General features: G+C 49.8%; 1 long non-coding RNA gene across 2 annotated transcripts in view; it reads left to right on the forward strand.

Moving 5' to 3' along the window:
• The first annotated feature begins 6,441 nt into the window (after positions 1 to 6,441).
• The window catches only part of LOC121818053 (uncharacterized), a 29,535-nt gene continuing 16,616 nt past the window's right edge, over positions 6,442 to 19,360 (forward strand). For both annotated transcript variants that reach the window (XR_006058159.2, XR_006058158.2), the window contains exons 1-2: positions 6,442 to 6,568; positions 11,329 to 11,595. This is a non-coding gene — a long non-coding RNA (uncharacterized LOC121818053). The remainder of the gene's footprint in view (positions 6,569 to 11,328; positions 11,596 to 19,360) is intronic.

Consider the following 19,360-nt stretch of genomic DNA (forward strand, 5'->3'; position numbering starts at 1 on the left):
GGCTTGCAGCCTGAAGCCGCTCTTCCCCTTGCAACCCATGCAGCTCTGACTTGCACTGCAGTTTACATTTTAACATCTCTGCTGCTGCTGCTGTTGCTGCTGCTGCTAAGTCACTTCAGTCGTGTCCGACTCTGTGTGACCCCATAGATGGCAGCCACCAGGCTCCCCCGTCCCTGGGATTCTCCAGGCAAAAACACTGGAGTGGGATATATCACATGACCCACGGCATGCTGGAGTTTAACTGGTGTTTGTTATGGGCTAAACTATGTCCCACACAGTTCTTCTGTTTAAGCCCTAACCCCCAGCACCTCAGAATATGTCTGTATTTGTATTCCTAAGGGGTGGAGGGAGGAGTTTGGGGTTAGCAGACGTAAACTATTCTACGTAGAATGGATAAACAACAGGGTCCTTCTGTACAGCACGGGAACTATACTCAATATCCTGTGATAAACCATAGTGGAAAAGGATATATGTATAACTGAGTCACCTTACCGTGCAGCAGAAATTAACACGTGATAAATCGACTTCAATAAAAAACAATGTGTCTGTATTTAAACGGATGGGGTAACACTTGTACCATATGTTAAAAAGTCACATCTGTACACATCAGGGGAGAAAACCGAATACATAATAAAGAGATCTTAAAAAAAAAAAAAAAGTGACAGAGTTAAAAATAAAGCCTCAGGGTGGGTCTTGCTCCGATATGACTGGTGCTTCTTATAAGAAGAGGAGATTCAGACACAGACATGTAGGAAGGCCCAAGCCTGTGAAGGCGCAGGGAGAAGTCGGCCGTCTGCGAACAAGGAGGGACGCCTCCAGAAGTAAGAGCCCAGCTGACACCTTGATCTTGAACCTCCAGCCTCAGGACTGGGAGACAGTAGGGCTGTTGTTTAAGCCACCCGGCCTGCGGTTCTTGGTGACGGCAGCCCTTGCCATTGAATACAGTGGGCTTTTTCTTTCTCGGCGGTGCATGGCGTAGTGGTGGATCAAACACTGATGCGGGCTCAGCGCCCTGGGGTCTATGAGCTCGCGCGCATCATCGTTTTCCCTTTTGTTACCTACGGTCCTTACTCATGTTTACATGACGCTGACCAAGGTCACTATACAATTTATCATCCTCCTTGGGATAATTCTAAAAGTGGAAAGGGAGCTTCTATTAGTAATGATTCAGGGACCACACAGGGGTAGCTAGCCTGGCATGGTCCCGGGCAGATATGGACCCCCAGTCCCCTCAACTCCCCCTGGAGGATGTTAGAAGGAAAGCGTGGCATTAACCCCAGGGGGACCTCATCCCAGCGTGCCAGGCCCAGGCCACTGCCTGCCCGCCGACAGCACAGATGATGCCGCCCACCAAGACAGAGGAGCCGGGCGTTCCTCGGTTACTCAGACAGCCCTGGATTCAGGGTGGATCTCTTTGAAAAGGCCGGAAAAGGTATCTTCATGTCATAACTGGTTAAACTCTCCATCTCAAGCATGTCTTTCTCAACCAGTCTGCCACAAGGTGGGAAATTCCCATGGCGCTTCCTTTTTCGAGTTCATGCATCACAGATTCTTATAAAAATGTGAAAGCAAAAATTACCCTTGAAAAGTGACAGCTTATTCAGCGATTAAACCATAACATCTGTGGGCTAATTAGGAAAAACCATCGACTGAGCACCAACTACGTGTTTTATATACATTGTCTCATTGGACTTTTCACAATGAACCTAGTAGGATAAATAATACTGCCTCCATTTTCCACAGCAGGAAGCTAGCACTCAAAGCAGTTCTGGGCCTTTTCAGGGCCACGCAGCTGAAAGGCGGGGCCAGAATTCTCAGGGGGGTTCCTTGACTCTGACACTGAGTTTTTTCTGCTCTGCTGTCTACGTCCTTTCTCCCTTCTGTTAGCTACAAATTGGAGCTTGCCAAGGGCATTTGCCCTCTGCCTCTGCTGAGATTGAACCCTGAGCTGCTGCAGCTGCTGACCTTCGACACCCCCTGAGGGGAAGTCAGGGTGGAGATCGAGGCACCCTGTGCCTGAGGGAAACTGGTGGGACAGGTCTTTAGATGTTTAGATATTTTCAGGAACTGATTTCCTGATCCCAGTCCTTGCATCTCTTCATACCTAGAAAAGCACTAAATCCCTTCATGGTGACATCAGCTCCTTGTGACTAGCTGAAAACCTTTCTGCTAGTAAGTAAGCTCTTGATTGCACTGAAATCCTATATACCGACCTTCCCCTGCAACCTCTTTGGAGCAGACTGTCAGAGCTTTCTGAGGTGCTGTCTCCCAGGCTGCAGTCCTTGTTTTGCCCCCAATAAAGCTTAACTTACGACTCTCACAGTGTGCACCTTTTTAGTTGACATTTCCTTCTTTTTAAAAATTGTATTTATTTTTTAATTGGAATATAGTTGACTTACAACATTGTGTTAAGTTTCAGGTGTACAGCATAGCAACTCAGAATATATATTTATATACATTTATATTTATATAAATATATTTTATATTAATTAATATAATTAATGTACAATATATTGGCTAATAATTACTTTATTAATATACTATGTGTTAATGCATATTCTTTTCAGATTCATTTTCCTCGTAGATTATCACCGAATTCTGAGCCGAGCTCCCTGTACGATGCCGCAGGTAGGTCCTTGTTGATTGTCCATTTTATACACAGCAGAGTGTATCCGTTCATCCCTAATTTATCCCTCGTCCCCTTTCCCTTCTGTTAACCGTAAGTTTGTTTTCTGTGTCTGTGAGGCTGTTTCTGTTTTGTAAATAAGTTCATTGGTACCGTTTTTTTAGATCCCGCCTAAAAGTGACATATTTCATTTGTCTTTCTGTGTCTGGCTTACTTCACTAAGTACGATCATCTCTAGGTCCATTCATGTTGCTGAAAATGGCATTATTTTCTTTCCCTTCTTCCTTAACGAGGTTTTGTATGTTTACCCAGCTTGCAAATGTTTTCCGTGTTTTTCAGATGCAGCGTTTCATAACAGATAAGGACTGAGAGGAGAGGCAGAGAACCGAATGGAATGGGCTGGGTGTGGGAGATGGGAGGACTTGATTCTGGCTCTGCCTGGTGGTGGCCCGGCGTTTCCAGCGCTGTGTGTCCTAGTCCTTCATTCCAACTCTGTTGGTTGATAGTGACAGGCAGATACCACCCACATTTCCCTTGTATCTCAGCAGGCGAATATCTTATAGTTAATGGTTTTAATGTTATTTGGGTAAAAGGAATGCAGAGTATGCATCAGTCACTAACATTGCTTCACTTTCTAAAGCTGGACAGGATTGCTTATTTTTTTCTTATGTCAATGCTCTAGTGAAAAAATGTATTTGATTTAAGCAAAAAAGATCACTCTAACACATTTTCAAAGTTACAGGTGCTGATAGTAAAGTGTTAGGGTGGAAATCAAAACAGATACCTGGAAATCAAAATAAGGGTTTTTCTTGAGCAAAATATGGGCTTTTCTGTATTCTGCAGTAAGGCAAATCTCTTATTATCCCACTTGTTATATCTAGAACAAAATCTCCAAATGCTTCTGACATACATTATTAGTTCTGTATTTTTTTTTACTTACTTAGGTTTTAAACCTTTCAACTTATGTCCTGTGAAGAAATTTATATTTAAAGTTCTTGCTCATGGATAGGGAGCTTTTTTTTTTTTTTTTAAAGAAGCTGCTTATTGAAAAGGTGGTTTCACTCTGCTCATTCTTCAGGGACCACATTGAAAGAGACAAAGTTCAGCTTTCAAATGGAGTCAGAGCAAACATTCTAGGTGTTTTAGAATGTTTAGTAATAATAGTTCCTGGCAGAGACAAATGACGCCAACTGTGAGCTGTCCTTTCCTATGTCTTGGCAGAAACACTGGCAATTCCACATCCACTCCCAGGCCCTGGCATTCCAGTATAAAACTGCTGGGGTGACTGGCACTCTGGAAATGTCCAGCCCTGCTTGCTGGGGAGGCAGGATGGAAGGCAGGCAGGCAAGTGGGGACCAAGGGAGAGGAGCGGGGAGAGGAGCAGGGAAATATTTCCTGGAAGGCTCTGTCGTTTCTTAGAAGCTCCTTGGCTGCAGGGGGTCTTCGTTGCTGGGTCCGGCTTTCTCTCCTTGTAGTGAGCAGAGGCTACTCTTCGCTGGGATCTTCCAGGACCAGGGATCAAACCCGTGTCCCCTCCATTGGCAGGTGGATTCTTGTCCGCTGAGCCCGCATGGGAGCCCCACCAACTGTCACTTCTAATGACTGATGAGGCCTGGAGATATGAAGCCCAGACCAGATTTGACTGGAAGTTGAAGCCAGCCCTATCCCCCTGCACCTGCCCAGCGGCACGGCCCTTCCCTCCACGCTGCTCCCCGAGCTTCCTGCTCCCCGGGTGCCTTCCCCAGCAGCAGGCTGTGAGGAGGGAAACTCTGGTCAGTCATTTGTTTCTGGGTGTTTCAGCAGTTCTTGAATCTTCCAGTGAAGGAAAGGCTAAAATGAATCAGTTATTTGGCTGATAACCTGAATTAGTTATGTGGCTTATCCCCGGCTTCCGTGTACACCGTTTGTTATTCCTTAGGTGGGCTATTGTGAGTTGGAAGGAAGTTTCCCAACGTTAAATGACTTGAGGCAAGTGGGACCTGGTTCAGATAAGAGAAGGCTGGTGTAAGAAAAGGAAATGAGGGGACAGGTATCTGAGCTAGGACCTGCTGGACAAACTCTCATGAAGGCAAGGAGTTCACGGCACAGTTGCACCAGATCTCACCATTTCTACCTTGTTTGTGTTCATTTCTTGGCTTTGGTCTTTTAACTGTTGGCGGCTATCAGACAGAGGTAAGAGATGAGGCAGATAAGGGCTTACATTTTTTTTTTTTAATTGGAGTATAGTGGCTTTACAATGTTGTGTTATTTTCTGCTGTACAGCAAAGTGAACCAGCTATACATATACATATTTCTCCCCTTTCTTTCTGGATTTCCTTCCCATTTAGGCCACTGCTGAGCGCTGAGTAGAGGTCCCTGTGCAGCGCAGGAGGTTCTTCACGCAGAGTCGCGTGTGTGCCAACCCCCATCTCCCGGTTCATCCTCCCCCTTTTCCCCCTCGGTGTCTATAACATGGTTCTCTCTTTCTGTGTTTCTGTTTCTGAAAGCTTAAATTTAAGACCTCTGAGTTTTAAAGCATTCTTTTCTCTCCAAAGAAAAGCAGTCTACCAAAATCTGTCTGTTGAGTACTGGATTTTAGTGAAGAGGTGAAGTGAAGTGAAAGTTGCTCAGTCATGTCCGGCTCTTTACGACTCCACGGACTATACAGTCCATGGAATTCTCCAGGCCAGGACACTGGAGTGGGCAGCCTTTCCCTTCTCCAGCAGATCTTCCTGACCAGGAATCAAGCCAAGGAGACGTGCATTGCAGGCAGATTCTTCACCAACTGAGCCGTCAGGATTAGTGCAACTATAGTGTTAATTGAGGATTCAGTTTCCCATTTTTGTAAAAAGTGGAGCTTCATCTCTGTAACTCTGCAGTTTTATCAGGGTGTGTGTGTATGCTTAATTCTTATCAAGGTTGTAGGCTAGGGTGGGTCATGTGTTCAAAGGTGGGACAAATTAAGCCTTTCTTCTCAGTATCAACTGAAAAAAAAAATACACCGCCTAGAAGTTGAGAATCATGGTTTATTCCATGGACTTTGTGAGGGTTTAAGCCCGGGATGTGGCTTCCCAGATGGCGCTGAATCACACTGCTCTGGAGAGGTAAGGGAGGAGCTAAGACATATACAAGTTCTGCAACAAAAATCAGGTAATCGGAGTATCGAAAGATTTTGCTGTTGTTCAGTTGCTAAGTCGTGTCCAACTCTTTGCAACAACATGGACTGCAGCACACCAGGCTTCCTCGTCCTTCACCATCTCCCGGAGTTTGCTCAAACTCACGTCCATTGAGTTGACAATGCTATCTAACCATCTCATCCTCTGCCTGTCCCTTCTCCTTTTGTCTTCCATCTTTCCCAGCATCAGGGACTTTTCCAAGAGTGGGCTCTTCACAGCAGGTAGCCAAAGTATTGGAGCTTCAGCTTCAGCATCAGTCCTTCCAATGAATATTCAGGGTTGATTTCCTTTAGGACTGATTACAAAAGATTTCTGTCAAAGAAAACCAGATAACCCAAGTTAATGAAGTCAGAGCTTTTCTAGCTCTGGAAAGATGCAAGAGTCTGGGCTCACAGAAATCACCCTTTGATATGCACCTTAGCTGTCTGGGGCCAGAATCCTGTCCCTCTTTGTCATGAATCCCCTCAGGGTGCACAGTCGGGGAGAGGGGGCGGGCAACCGCAGTGGCTATGGGTTTGAGGGCGGCAACATCTTTTGTCCGCATCACCCTCAACTTGCTGCCCCTGGAAACTTGAAAAAACAAACAAAAGATTAGGAATCTGGGTGAATGGCAAAGCCACAAGGTTCTGCTATCTGCCTTTCTTCCCCTCCAGCTATCACCATGACTACGCACGTCCAAACAGCGTGGCCAGGCTCAGAACTGTGATCCTCCCCTTCTGGTTCTCCTCACGGTTTTCGACATGAAGTCCTTGGCATCAGAGCAGCCAGCCTTCGTCCAAAGCCCCAGGTATAGGTGCATACTGACCGCGTGAGACGGTGGCTCCTGGCGTTGGGGAAGGCGGCATGGGGTCCTTGGGAGACTAGGGTTTCCCTAGTCCGGAGTGATGGGTAGGGAGGAGGAGGAGGGTGTGGTGAGAAGGGGGTAGGGGCCTCTGCACCTGGGGCCCGACGGGACCTGTGTGTACTCCAAGGGCAGCGAGCAAGGCCCCTTCCCTTCACCTCCAGCTCCAGCTGTGGATGCACTCTCAGCCGGTAAATCGTGGGAAACCAACACAGCTCACTTTATAAAGTCAAAGCATGTCAGCCGCTCAGTTGTGTCCGACTCTTTGCTACATCATGGAGTAGAGTCCGCCAGGCTCCCCATCCACAGAATTCTCCAGACAAGAACACTGGAGGGGGTAGCCATTCCCTCCTCCAGAGGTCTTCCCAATCCAGAGATGGAACCCTGGTCTCCCGCATTGCAGGAAGATTCTTTACCATCTGAGCCACCAGGGAAGCCCCAATTTATAGACGATTCACTAATCTCTGATTTAAGTTTCCACTTTCCCTAGCGTGCTGAAACCTGAACCTGAATCAGTTTTGGCCCTCCTGAGGGCCACAGGCAGCCTGCAAGGCGAAGTAGGGGGCTTCCAGGGGCCACCTCCCCTGGGTCAACCTCAGGGCACAGAGCTGTACCCCAGCAACCCGGGTCCTGTGCTGGGCAGGGGAAGCTCGATCTGCCATGTCTGTGACATGTCAAGGGCGCGAACCTCAGAGACACGCTAGAGGACCCCCCCAAGTCTGACCCCCTGTGTGGGCCCCAGGGAAGGCGGAGCCCACCCCGCTCGGGTCTCACAGGCCTCTTCGGGCTCCTCGCTCCAGCGCCCCCGCCCCCAGATCTCTGCTGTTTCCAGCTGCAGGAATTTCCTTTCCTCAAGGATCAGCTGGAACAAGTCGCTCCTACAGACGTTTCGCTGGCTCCTGGAGGTGAAGCAGGGAATGCTCCTGCTCTGGGTCACCGCCCTCTGCTGCGGGCCAGGAGCTGGTGCTGGGGGTGCAGGGAAGCCCGGACTGCCCCCACGATGGGGGCAGGGAAGCTCGGACTAGGAACGGGTAAAGAGGACCCCTCAGAAAGGCTCCCCCGCTCCCCCGTGCTGAAACTCACTGATTTCCTTCTGCTCCAAGGGCTGAGGGCCCAGGAACCTGGGACTGCGTCTGCATCTCTGCACGTATCCTTGGTGAATTTCAGACGAAGGAAACCGGGGTCTGGTGCCATATACGGAAAACCCTGAATCCCAGAGGGCTCCCGACCGGAGGGGCAGTTCGGGGGAGGAAGGGATGGAGCGGGGGAGGGAGCCCCACGTGGGGAGGGGTCATCGGAAGCAGCATGAATCTGCATCTAATAAGCGCTCCTGATCATTTTTCATGAGCTTGGTGACAGTTTTATTACATGGAGGATAGGAAATTCCAGTGGGACGCCAGCTCTCCAGAGGAGAGGTCCCAGAATTGTCCACTGAAAACCAAGCGAGTGAATGAGTGGGAATGGGCTCCAATCCAGTCCTTTAAGACCCGTGAGCAGCAGCAGCATTCACTTGTATTCCTTAGGTAGTTGGGTCAGCAGGATCACAGTTCTCTGCATCTACTTAAATATAAACCACAGTGAGACAGAATCAACCCCAAATTAAAACTGAGCGACTAAATATAACTCAGATACCAAGTATCTTTGCTTTCATCTGGGAAGACAGCCAAATGACACATGTTTGGATTTATTTATTTTTTTTAAGGGGAAACAAATTAATTACTTGGTAAATATAGTTTGCTAGGCCAGATTGCTCGGAACGTGAGAGAAAAAGGATAAAGAATGGTTGCTAGTGATTCCAGCAAAGTCTATTATTTAAAAGCTGGTTACTTTCACACAAGGGGCAAATATTTGCCTTTTTATGTTGGCCTTAAATGTATTGATGTATTTGAATAAAGATTAGGCTGACAATCAGTATCAACATCTAAGGTTTACTTGAGGCTGGAATTAACTGAAGTCAGTAAACTCTGCCGCAGAGTCAAAAGCCTGAGCCTTATCAAAATGATTGAAAGGTTTGGGGTTTGCAGGATTGATGGGCCTTTCTTGTCTGTGTTTGTTCTCAGCCTCTGAACTAGCTGAGTGGGTGGCTCTGCTTAGGGACCCCACTGTTTGATTCTTGCCTTTGGTGTTTCTGACCTATTTAAGGAGAGCAAATTTCTGGCCTGAGACTGCTACCCTGAGTTCTCCTGAAATACCCCTTCAAAGTTTATTCTCTAGCAGCAGGATGGAGAGTGCCAGCTTGGGAATGGCATACTGGTAGACCAAGATCCCTTTTTCCAGGCACCCACCAAGGGTGGGTGGTCGCTAGGGAAGGAGAGAAGGGATGAGCCACAGGACCCTTGCATAAACCACTGCTCCCTACTCACTCTACAGACCCGGGAACAGGGTAACTAGAGCACTGGGACCCCTTACTCCCGAGGCTTCCAACCCCGTCTTCACATCAAACCGGAGCCTGAGCCCCTTCCTCTCGGCTTCCTCAGAAGCCCTGTTTCCTAAGATATTAACAGATGCCACCCCTTCCCCCCTCAAGGAGGGGCTCTGTGGTTGAAGGGTGCTTGAGACAAAGGTAAACAACCGTTTTTCTCCTTTGCAAGAATTCTCCGAACCTTTAATATAGTCGGTTACATCGAGAATCTCTTAAGAGGAAAAGAGGTAACCTGTGACACTTAGAAATTTTCATGATTTTCTACGCATGTGTTTTCCCTCGAAAGGGTTTATAGCAGAGCTGGTAAGAAGCAGAACACACGGTTTGTTTCACCAACTGGGGAGCCCGCTAGAGCAGTTCCAGTTATCCAGAAACAGGCCAGTTCCTTGCGGGAACTGGTGGAATGGGGAGTTGAGGGAAAGGGGGCCCGGGACCCGCTCTGAAGTGATGATCCTTTCTAGCTGCCCTTGCTGCCCGTTGCCAGTTATTTCCAGTGGATCCTTCTTGTAACTTAGGGCTGGAGAAGCCGGCCGGATATGTCAGGGCAGGAAGCTAGGCTGTCAGAGGCCAAGCCCAAGAGTGAGTGCCTCCCGAAACCCTGCCCGCGGCCCCTCACCTGCATCTGAGGAGTGGGAGGCATCCACGGGGCCGTTGAACGTGGTGCCGGGAGAACCCACGAGGCCCTTGGGACTGGGCAGTTCAGGATGTGCTTCATCGATCCCACTCCGGTGAACAGAGGAAAGTCAGGCCGTCGGGCCTACTCACTGGGACCCCGGAGCATCTAGAGATGGCGTGATGGTGGAGAGCAGCTGGTCTGGGGAGAGAGAAAGAAGGCGACACCGCTTTAAGAAGTGTCCTCATCTCAGCTAAAACCCGTTAGCTGAAAGGGGACAGGCAAATTAGAAGCTGCGGCCTCAGGTTTCCCAACACTCACGGATCAGCTCCTAGAAGAGCCATAGGGTCTGATGAAGTTATTTTTAAGGCTTCGCCATGGGGAGACTCCTTCGAGGCATAGATGATTCATAAGAGGGCTCTGTGTACAGATTTTATTAGATAACCTCCAAGGCTTATTTTTACAAAGTAGAATGTAGCACTTTGCATCTGCAAAGCAATTAATAGTGCACATATTAGTTAACAGCCCATTTTGGGTTCAAGAGCAACATTTTGTTACTTAAAAATTAATAGCAATGTCATAAAGGGCTTATAAAAAGAGATGGATTACCCCAATTCTGTATAATGCTACGCTTTTATTTGCCATTACTTTAATTACTTAGATATTATTTTATATGTTTTCATTATTTTAAAGTGCCTTGGGAGTATGAAAGATGTCTCACAGATAATGTATTCCACTTTAGCCTGAACAGCCTAATCATAAGTAGCTGTAGATTAATGCATTTATCACTTAAAATTTCTTTTTAATGTTCTGTAAGCAAGTGAAATGGACGTCTCAGAGAAGACGGATACCTCACATGCCACGGAATTCCTCCTCAGAGAATAGATTACGAACAGTTCTGGGGAAGGAAAAAAAAAAAAACAGTAGAGTTGCACAGAAGCATGACAACCCCAGTTAAGAGCCAGCGCTGAGAAAACAGCGCACGTCCTTTGGAAATGGAATATTTATTCTCCACTAAAGTGGGTCTTCCAATTTCCACACAGTCACGTTCTTCTCTATTTCCTGCCAGGTGAGCGGGGGTGACTGTCTGTCCTGCAGACGTGGCCGCTGTGGTTTTCCCTCAGCAGGCAAACTCCAGATAAACCTGACTCATGGTCACGGATCCCTCCTTGAGGGTTTTTAAAAATAACCTACAGCTGCTATTTTTAGCCAACCTGCCAGCCCGCAGGCCTGAGGCTCCCTCTTTCACAGAAAGTAATTAATGATCTCTAATCCCTCAGGAGAGGGAGACACTGAAGATCCTGATAGGGAAACAAAAAATCCGCTGTCTTCACCCATGGACACAAAGCCGGCCACCCTCCTGCCGGCCTTGGTTGAGGCTCAGATTCATGGAGAAAAGCAAACAGTTTTAAACTTCTAAAAGAGGTGTTATAAATGGGGGAGGGGTGGGGGGGATGAAGCAAAAGGTTCAAAAGCAGCTGCATCCTCTCTTTTCAAACAAGACTTTCCCCCCTGACTCCAGCTCATTTGTTATTCAATTTCACTTCCCACTCGATGCTAAAGGTTTGAAAGCTTTTGGCAGGTTTCCGTGGAGTCATTTAAGTGCTCTAATAGAAAGACCAGAAGGGCAAATTATACAAATTCATTCTGAGTCAAACGCTCTTATTTTAGAAAATAAGAGCATCTGTGGTTTCAGAAGACAGAATATGGACCAGTGAGACTGTGTTATGCAGGATGGCCTTGCAATGGACAAAGATTGTTGGGCCAAGTGGACAAACCCCCAGGTCTGGAGCTGCGGCGGGACCCTGATGTCACACCGCGTATCAACCCAGTCACCCTCTTGACTGCGGTGGACCTGTCTCTCTGCAGGCACCGGTTTCCAGCGAGGTTCCTTAAGATGTTACAGAAGTTTTCAGGCTTGACTCTTTGAAGACGATGGTAAGCAAAGTTCCTATTTGTGATGCAAGTTAAATGTGTTCAATAGAGGGAACTCCTGGGGACTCCCTGGTGGTCCAGTGGCTGAGACTCCGCAACCCCAATGCTAGGGGCCTTGGGTTCAATCCCTGGTCAGGGAATGAGACCCTACATGGCAACTAAGACCAGAGGTAGCCAAATACAAACATAAATATTTTTTTAAAAATAGACGAACTCCTTATGAATACTTGTTTTTCTTAACATGACACTTTAACAGTTATTTTCTCTTCAGCTTCTGATTGTTTCTCTAGAGCCTCGCTCTTCCTAAATTCATTTTGTTGTTTTGTAGAGTACAATCTCCAGTGATCCTTTCAAGCGGGTCCTGTGAATGGTATATTTTCTGAGTTCTCACTTGTCTGAAATGCCTCCATCTTTTCTTACATGCTTGCATGTGGAGCATTCAGTGTGTCTCTACGTGAGCCCAGGGACTGTAGCCCACCAGGCTCCTCTGCCCATGGGATTCTCCAGGCAGGAATACTAGAGTGGGTTGCCACGCCCTCCTTCAGGGGATCTTCCCAACCCAAGGATCGAACCTGTATCTCCTGCGTCTCCTGCACTGGCTGGTGGGTTCTTTACCACTGTGCCACCTGGGAAGCCCTTCTTTTCCCTACGAGAATATTTTCACTTGAAATCGATGTTCATAAGCTTTTTCCATTAGGATGTTAAAGATGCATCTTCATTGTCTTCTCCCATCAGCTGTTATTGATAGAAGTGTGAGGTCAAGGTGATACTCCTTCCCCCCACCCGCCATACAGTCTTTTATTTTTATTTAAAAAAAAAAGAAATCTGCTTTTTCCTTTTTCCTCAGGGAGATCAAGGCTTTGTCCCTGGTATTCTGAAATCTCACCACAATGTCACCACTAAGCACGTGGCATTTTTCTTTCTCCTATTTTGGTCTTTGGGGCACTGTTGTTCAGAGGACTCATGCGTTTCATTAACTCTGGACATTTTTCTTCGTCTTTTGAAATATTTGATCCCATTTATGCACTCTGTCCTCTTTCTGAAAACGTGTTCAGGTGGATGTGGGAAACACCTGGCAGTATCTTCCACGCTCCTAACTTTTCTTTCACACTTTTCGTCTCGTTTCAGGGAATTCCTTAGTTCAGTCTTCTTGCTTCTTGCCCAGTCCTTGTAGACAGTAGGTGCTCAATAAATGTTTGTGGCGCTGAAATGAATTGCACCACTTGGGGTGCGGGGGAAGGGAGCCCAACACGTGTGAAGCATAGAGCTGGATGGCATTGTAACAAAGGCAACTAAAATAAAGCACGTCATGAGAGGATAATGACTGTGGGCTGATTTCCCTGGGGAGATCACTACTGGCTAATCTCAGAATACCGAGAAACACTGAGAGATTTTGCATAGATACCCACATGTCTGGCCCCTCCCCTAACGTTCTGTAGTTCTGGCAACAGGACAGCGATTGATCAGAACCAAATAAAAGTGCTCTTCTGACCCCATGGATACTCCACGGCCAGTTCTGCCCAAGTCCCACCCCTCCTGTGGTCGGCCTGGTCTGAGTTCTGCCATTTAACGTTGTAAGAAAAATGATACCAATTTGGAAAAAAAAGCCAACAGTACATCCTTTATTTAAAAATCGATTTTTATTAGATCATAGTGCATGCGCCTCAGTCGTTTCAGTCGTGTCCAACTCTCTGTGGCTCTATAGACTGGAGCCCGCCACGCTCCTCTGTCTGTGGGATTCTCCAGGCAAGAATGCTGGAGTGGGTTGCCATGCCCTCATCCAGGGGATCTTCCAAGCCTAGGAATTGAACCACTGAGCCACCTGGGAAGCCCAGCGGAATATAGTGGATTTACAGTATCGTGTGAGTTTCAAGTGCACCGCAAAATGAGTGAGACATACATGTGTCTATTATATGTGTATGCGTACTTTTTAAGATTCTTTTCCCATGTAGGTGATTACAGAGTATTGAGTAGGAAAATAAATTGTTTGTACCATTGTTTTAGACTCTCTATATAAGTGATAACAGTGTATCCTTTCACTGTTCCACTGTCTAGAGGTCCTGTGAGGGGTTATTGAATTCTTTAGGGCTGCACTGCCCCATTGCCACTGGTGGCTTCCTATTTAAACTTTAATTACAATCCACTAGAATTCAAAATTCAGTTTCTCAGCCATAGTAGCAGCATTTCAGGTAGCCCATGTGGCTACTGGGCTGGACAGCCAGATATGGAAAATGCCATCACTGCAGAAAGTTCTATTGGATAACGACGGTCTAAGGGATGAACTCTGCTTGATTTTCCATTCATTATTGAACTTGTGAGTCACATGCTAACTTGAACATGCTTGTCCAAATAGATTTCCGTCTGTAGGAAAAGACAGCCCCCAAGGTTCCAGCTTTATTGCCCTGTGAGACAGGAACCGTTCGTTCGCCTCTAAGTTAGCAAAGTTTTTTCACGCACCTTTGCTAACTCACTAGGTAAACCTCTGTTTCTCAAATTTTCATTTGAAAGAACTTCATTCTTCTGCTGGCTCCATCATTACCAGGTTAGTGGATTGAATGGTGGCAGGCCCTGTCCCAAGGCCACAGGTGCAACTCTGTACCAAGGTCATCTCCGGCACTGACCAAGCTCCGTAGCAATCATTGTCATAAGCCCCCCGACCCCATATTGGGTAAAAATACCCACCCTGTGACCCACCCTATAGCCCCCTATCCCATCGCCTAATGCCTTCCTTCAGCAGTTTTCTTTGTCTTGCGGTTATAAAAGGAATTGGCTCCAACCCCCCAAAGTGCTGACTCTCACTTGAGGCTGCCCACTCTTCTAACAGTGTCTCCTGCTCTGATAAACTCTATTCTCCTGTCATTCTGCCTCATGTCTGGAAAGCCTTTTCCAGCCCACACACAGACCACGACCCTGGGTTCCTCGCATGGGCCTTCAATCCAGTGATGAGGGGGCTTCCCTGGCCGTACAGGGACGAAGACTCCGAGCTTCTGCTGCAGGGGCGCAGTTTCAATCCCTGGTTGAGGAGCTTGAGAGTCCTCATGTGGCCTGTTGCAGCAAAAAAAGAAAAAGAAAGAAATCCAGTGATGAGTGGCATTGCGGAGGACAGGCGAGACTGGGAGGAAGGCTTTCCTTTAGAGGCTGGGTGTGGGGGCAGGTGGTGCCACACTGCGGACCCTCCCTGGGCCTTCTGGCCCCCAGAACTGGGGAGAACACCTTCATACTGGTTTAAACCAACTGCCAAGTGGTAACTTGTTACATTAACCCTAGAAAACTAATGCAATCGGATCAACAGAGGTCTGGCATGTGCTCATTTTTTATTTCGACCAGAGTCGCGCTATTTTAAAAAACAGTGAATTTCCTTATTTTTGGTTGTGCTGGGTCTTTGGTGCTGCGCATGCGTGTCGGTCGCCTGCAGTGGGGCTGCTCTCTGGTTGCGGGGCTCACGTTTCCTATCCGCGTCTCTCGTCGAGAGCTCGGGCTCTGGGGCGCAGGCTTCAGGAGCTGGGGCTCAAATCAGTGTCCCCTGCATTGTCAGGCGGATTCGTAACCACTGGCCCACCAGGGGCCTCCAAGAGACATGCTTTTAACTGAAAAAAAAAGAGAATATCTTTTGAGATTTGCCATTTCTGTTCCAGCTCTGCTCTTCCTTTGTCTCCTCTTCCTACCCTTGTTTGTTGCCTTCCTGCCCCCGATGGGGACTGAGACCAGACCGCCTGCCCTAGCCCCGGAGGAGGACTAGCCCCGGAGGAGGACTAGCCCTGGAGGAGGACCTAGCCCGTTGGCAGGGGAGGAGGTGGGCCTAGCCCCGGAGGAGGACTAGCCCTGGAGGAGGACTAGCCCTGGAGGAGGACCTAGCCCTGGAGGAGGACCTAGCCTGTTGGCAGGGGAGGAAGAAGACTAGCCCCGGAGGAGAACCTAGCCCCAAAGGAGGACTAGCCCTGGAGGAGGACCTAGCCCCAGAGGAGGACCTAGCCCCGGAGGAGGACCTAGCCCGTTGGCAGGGGAGGAGGAGGACTAGCCCCGGAGGAGGAGGAGGACTAGCCTCGGAGGAGGACCTAGCCCCAGAGGAGGACCTAGCCCGTTGGCAGGGGAGGAGGAGGACCTAGCCCGTTGGCAGGGGAGGAGGAAGACTAGCCTTGGAGGAGGACCTAGCTTGTTGGCAGGGGAGGAGGAGGACCTCGCCCGTTGGCAGGGGAGGAGGAAGACTAGCCCTGGAGGAGGACCTAGCCCCGGAGGAGGACCTAGCCCATTGGCAGGGGAGGAGGAGGACCTAGCCGTTGACAGGGGAGGAGGAGGACTAGCCCTGGAGGAGGACCTAGCCCTGGGGGAGGACCTAGCTTGTTGGCAGGGGAGGAGGAGGTGCCTGGTGTGGGAGCACAGATTCTGCAACGAGCCTCCGGGGTCAGCTGTGGCACAGCCACGAGTCGCGGCACCCTGGGCGAGGATTGTGTCCTCCCTGGTCCTCGGTCACCTCGTCTGTAAAATGGGGGAACAGAGTAACCATCTCTCAGGACTTTTAATCTCTGCGCGATGGATATGGAGCCTTGCACGCAGGACCAAGGGAACTCACTGATGCCGTGTACTCCAACTCCACGTGTGACACTGACTTCGTCACTGTCCCCTGAAAGGACAGCCGTAGCGCAGTCTTCTCTGGTGTTAGGGCGTTCACCTGTTGTGCCAACGGTCTCTGCTTCCCAGCTCGGTCTCCCTGGGAAGTGAACTCAGAGGGTTCGTGAACAGCTGTTTATCAGGGAGCCCCCTGGGGACCCGCAGCTGCAGGAGGGAGAGAGAGGCATCATCAGGCCCCCTCCGCCGCCCTCGGTCCCTGCGTGGGGCCCTGCCAGAGCCCCGGGCAGCAGTGGCTCCCTGTCATGGCAGCCACGCCCGGCAGCTGGGTGGCTGGGGCGGTGGCGCTGCGTCCCCTCCCTCGGTGACGCTCCCCCAGCAGGGTGCGGTCAGGCCTCAGGGTCCAGGGTGGGCCACCTGCTGCCGCCTCTCCGTCCCCCTGCACCTCCATCCCTCCCTCCTCTTTTTCCAGGGTGCCCTTGGTGCCGACCCACCAAGAAATGGGAGGGAAGCTGGGGGAAGGGGGAGCCAGGGCGCCTTTGCCTGGAGGTCGGGGGACGTGTTTCCCCTGCACCCCAGGCCAGCCCCGGACCTCTCTCTGCAGCGGGGTGGCGGGCTGCCTTTCCATAGCCAAGGAGCTGCTCTTAAAAAACTCGAATTCCAAAGGGATTAGGCCTGTCTGGGGAAAGGAATAAAAGGAATCTACTTCTGTAAACACGAAACAAAGATCAGAATGAGGGTTTAAAAGTAATGCTCGGCTAAGCTGAGGAAAGGCCAGGAAGACGTGCGGTGAGCTGGAAGGGGGTTCCCTTCGGACGGAAGACAGAAACGGTGAGGCCAGCGGCGGATGTGGGGCCAGGCGGGAGGCAGCGACCCAGAGAGCGTCTCGCCGCCGCTGAGGACGGTGAGTGCCTCCTCCTCGGGCAGCGCGCGCCTTCCCTCTCCTCGCTGGAGCTGCGGGTTTGCTCTTGGAGGCTCTGCACCTTCTGTCTCCTCGCTGGAAGCCCTGATTTGCTCTTGGAGGCTCTACGCCTGCTTTTTATTCGCTCCTTTCACTGTTCTGTTGTATATTTTAGGTTCCACATACAAGTGAGATCACACAATATTTGCCTCTTTCTGTCTGACCTAGTTCACTTAGCGTGATGCCCTCTGAGTCCATCCAGGTTGCTTCAAGGACAAAGTTTGGTTCTTTTTTTTAAGGCTCACTAGTACTCCATTGTTGGAGAAGGCAATGGCCACCCACTCCAGTACTCTTGCCTGGAAAATGCCATGGACCGTGGGCTGGTGGGCTGCAGTCCATGGGGTCACTAAGAGTCGGACGCTGAGGGACTTCACTTCACTTTCATGCATTGGAAAAGGCAATGGCAACCCACTCCAGTGTTCTTGCCTGGAGAATCCCAGGGTCGGGGCAGCCTGGTGGGCTGCTGTCTATGGGGTCGCACAGGGTCGGACACGACTGAAGCGACTCAGCAGCAGCAGCAGTACGCCATTGTATGGGCTTCCCTGGTGCCTCGGATGGTCAAGAGTCCATCCACAATCTAGGAGACCCAGGTTCGATCCCTGGGTCAGGAAGCTCTCCTGGAGAAGGAAGTGGCAACCCACTCCAGTGTTCTTGCCTGGAGAATTCTATGGACAGAGGAGCCTGGTGGACTATACAGTCCATGGGGTTGAAACAAGTAGGACACAACTGAGCAACCGAGCACGCAACCAGTACTCCTTTGTGTGTGTGTGTGTATATATATATATTCCATACTTTCTTTATCCATTCATCTCAAACATCATTTTGTTTTTAAAAATTTCATTTTCTTTCTTTTTGGCTGCACTGGGTCTTTGCTGCTGCGCGTGGGCTGTCTCTACTTGTGGTGAGTGGGGGCCACTCCCTGTTGCGGTGGGCAGGCTTTTCCGGGCGGTGGCCCACGCCTCTCTTGGTGCCGAGCGCGGGCTCTTGAGCACGCAGCTTCGGGAACTGCAGCGTGTGGCCTCCCTAGTTGTGACGCTGGGGCTCCATTGCTCTGCAGCGTGTGAGGTCTTCCCAGGCCGGGCTCTGAGCCCGTGTCCCCTGCACAGGCAGGTGGACTCTTGACCACTGGACCCCCAGGGAAGGCCCCTAAACATTGTTTTAAAAGAAAACAAAAACCTACCAAGGTGTAAGCAGTCTGTCTTGATGGATTTGCCTGTATCAGCAAGACGATCCCCACCCCAAGCTCTCCCCAGACAGAACAGACACACGGAGCATGTTTACAGAGAGCTGGCGCTGCGACCCGCAGGCGTGTGTGCTGAGGGTCTTCTCCAGCAAGGAGGACCCTCGGCTGGGTGTTGAACTCCCGTGGTCGCCATGACAGGAGCCCGGGCTAGTCCGCTAGGGGCTGGAAGCAAGCCACGTCTGTATCAATGTCCTGAGCTGCCTTCCCAGTGGACAGCCAGTTGGGGAAGGGCATCCCGCCTCCTGGGCCCCGCCGGGATCATTACTGCACCCCGGTGGGCTGTGTGCAACACGCTCAGTGCATCTCTGCACGTGTCTTTTTTTCAGCCCGACATGCACGCTTAGTCGCTTAGTCGTGTCCGACTCTGCAACCTCAGAGACGGTAGCCCGCCAGGCTCCTCTGTCCATGGGATTCTCCAGGCGAGAACACTGGAGTGGGTTGCCATTTCCTTCTCCAATGCATAGAAGTGAAAAGTCAAAGTGAAGTCGCTCAGAGCGACCCCATGGACTGCAGCCTACCAGGCTCCTCCATCCAGGGGATTTTCCCGGCAAGAGAACTGGAGTGGGTGCCATTGCAGGCAGATTCTTTCCCATCTGAGCCATCAGGGGAAAGGATATGGTGGGACTTGATGTCTGACTCTTCCGGACAAATAACCACTTGCCAGGACTGGGCTCTTCCAGTCCTTACGATGGTCCCTCACCCAGGAGAGGCCTAAAGGAAGCAAGCATTCTTAAGAGAGCCGAGAACAATGTCAGACCAGATCTTGCAAGGCCAGTCGTGACCTTCACGTCTTGCCAAATGCAGAGACAGGCTGACTGCCGCCCCCAGCATTCCTGCTCTGCTCACTCCTCACTTCCTCTTTGTTTGCCCCTATTTTTAACTGGGCACATTGTGACCGACAGTGAAGTACCGATTTGTCAGCTGTGTCCTTGTGATTTGCCTCTGGCAATGTGATGCGTTCTGTGGGACTTCCCAGAAGGCAGTCTAAAGGGAACTGA

The sequence above is a fragment of the Ovis aries genome, chromosome 26 (assembly GCF_016772045.2).
Source record: "Ovis aries strain OAR_USU_Benz2616 breed Rambouillet chromosome 26, ARS-UI_Ramb_v3.0, whole genome shotgun sequence".
Lineage (NCBI taxonomy): Eukaryota > Metazoa > Chordata > Mammalia > Artiodactyla > Bovidae > Ovis > Ovis aries.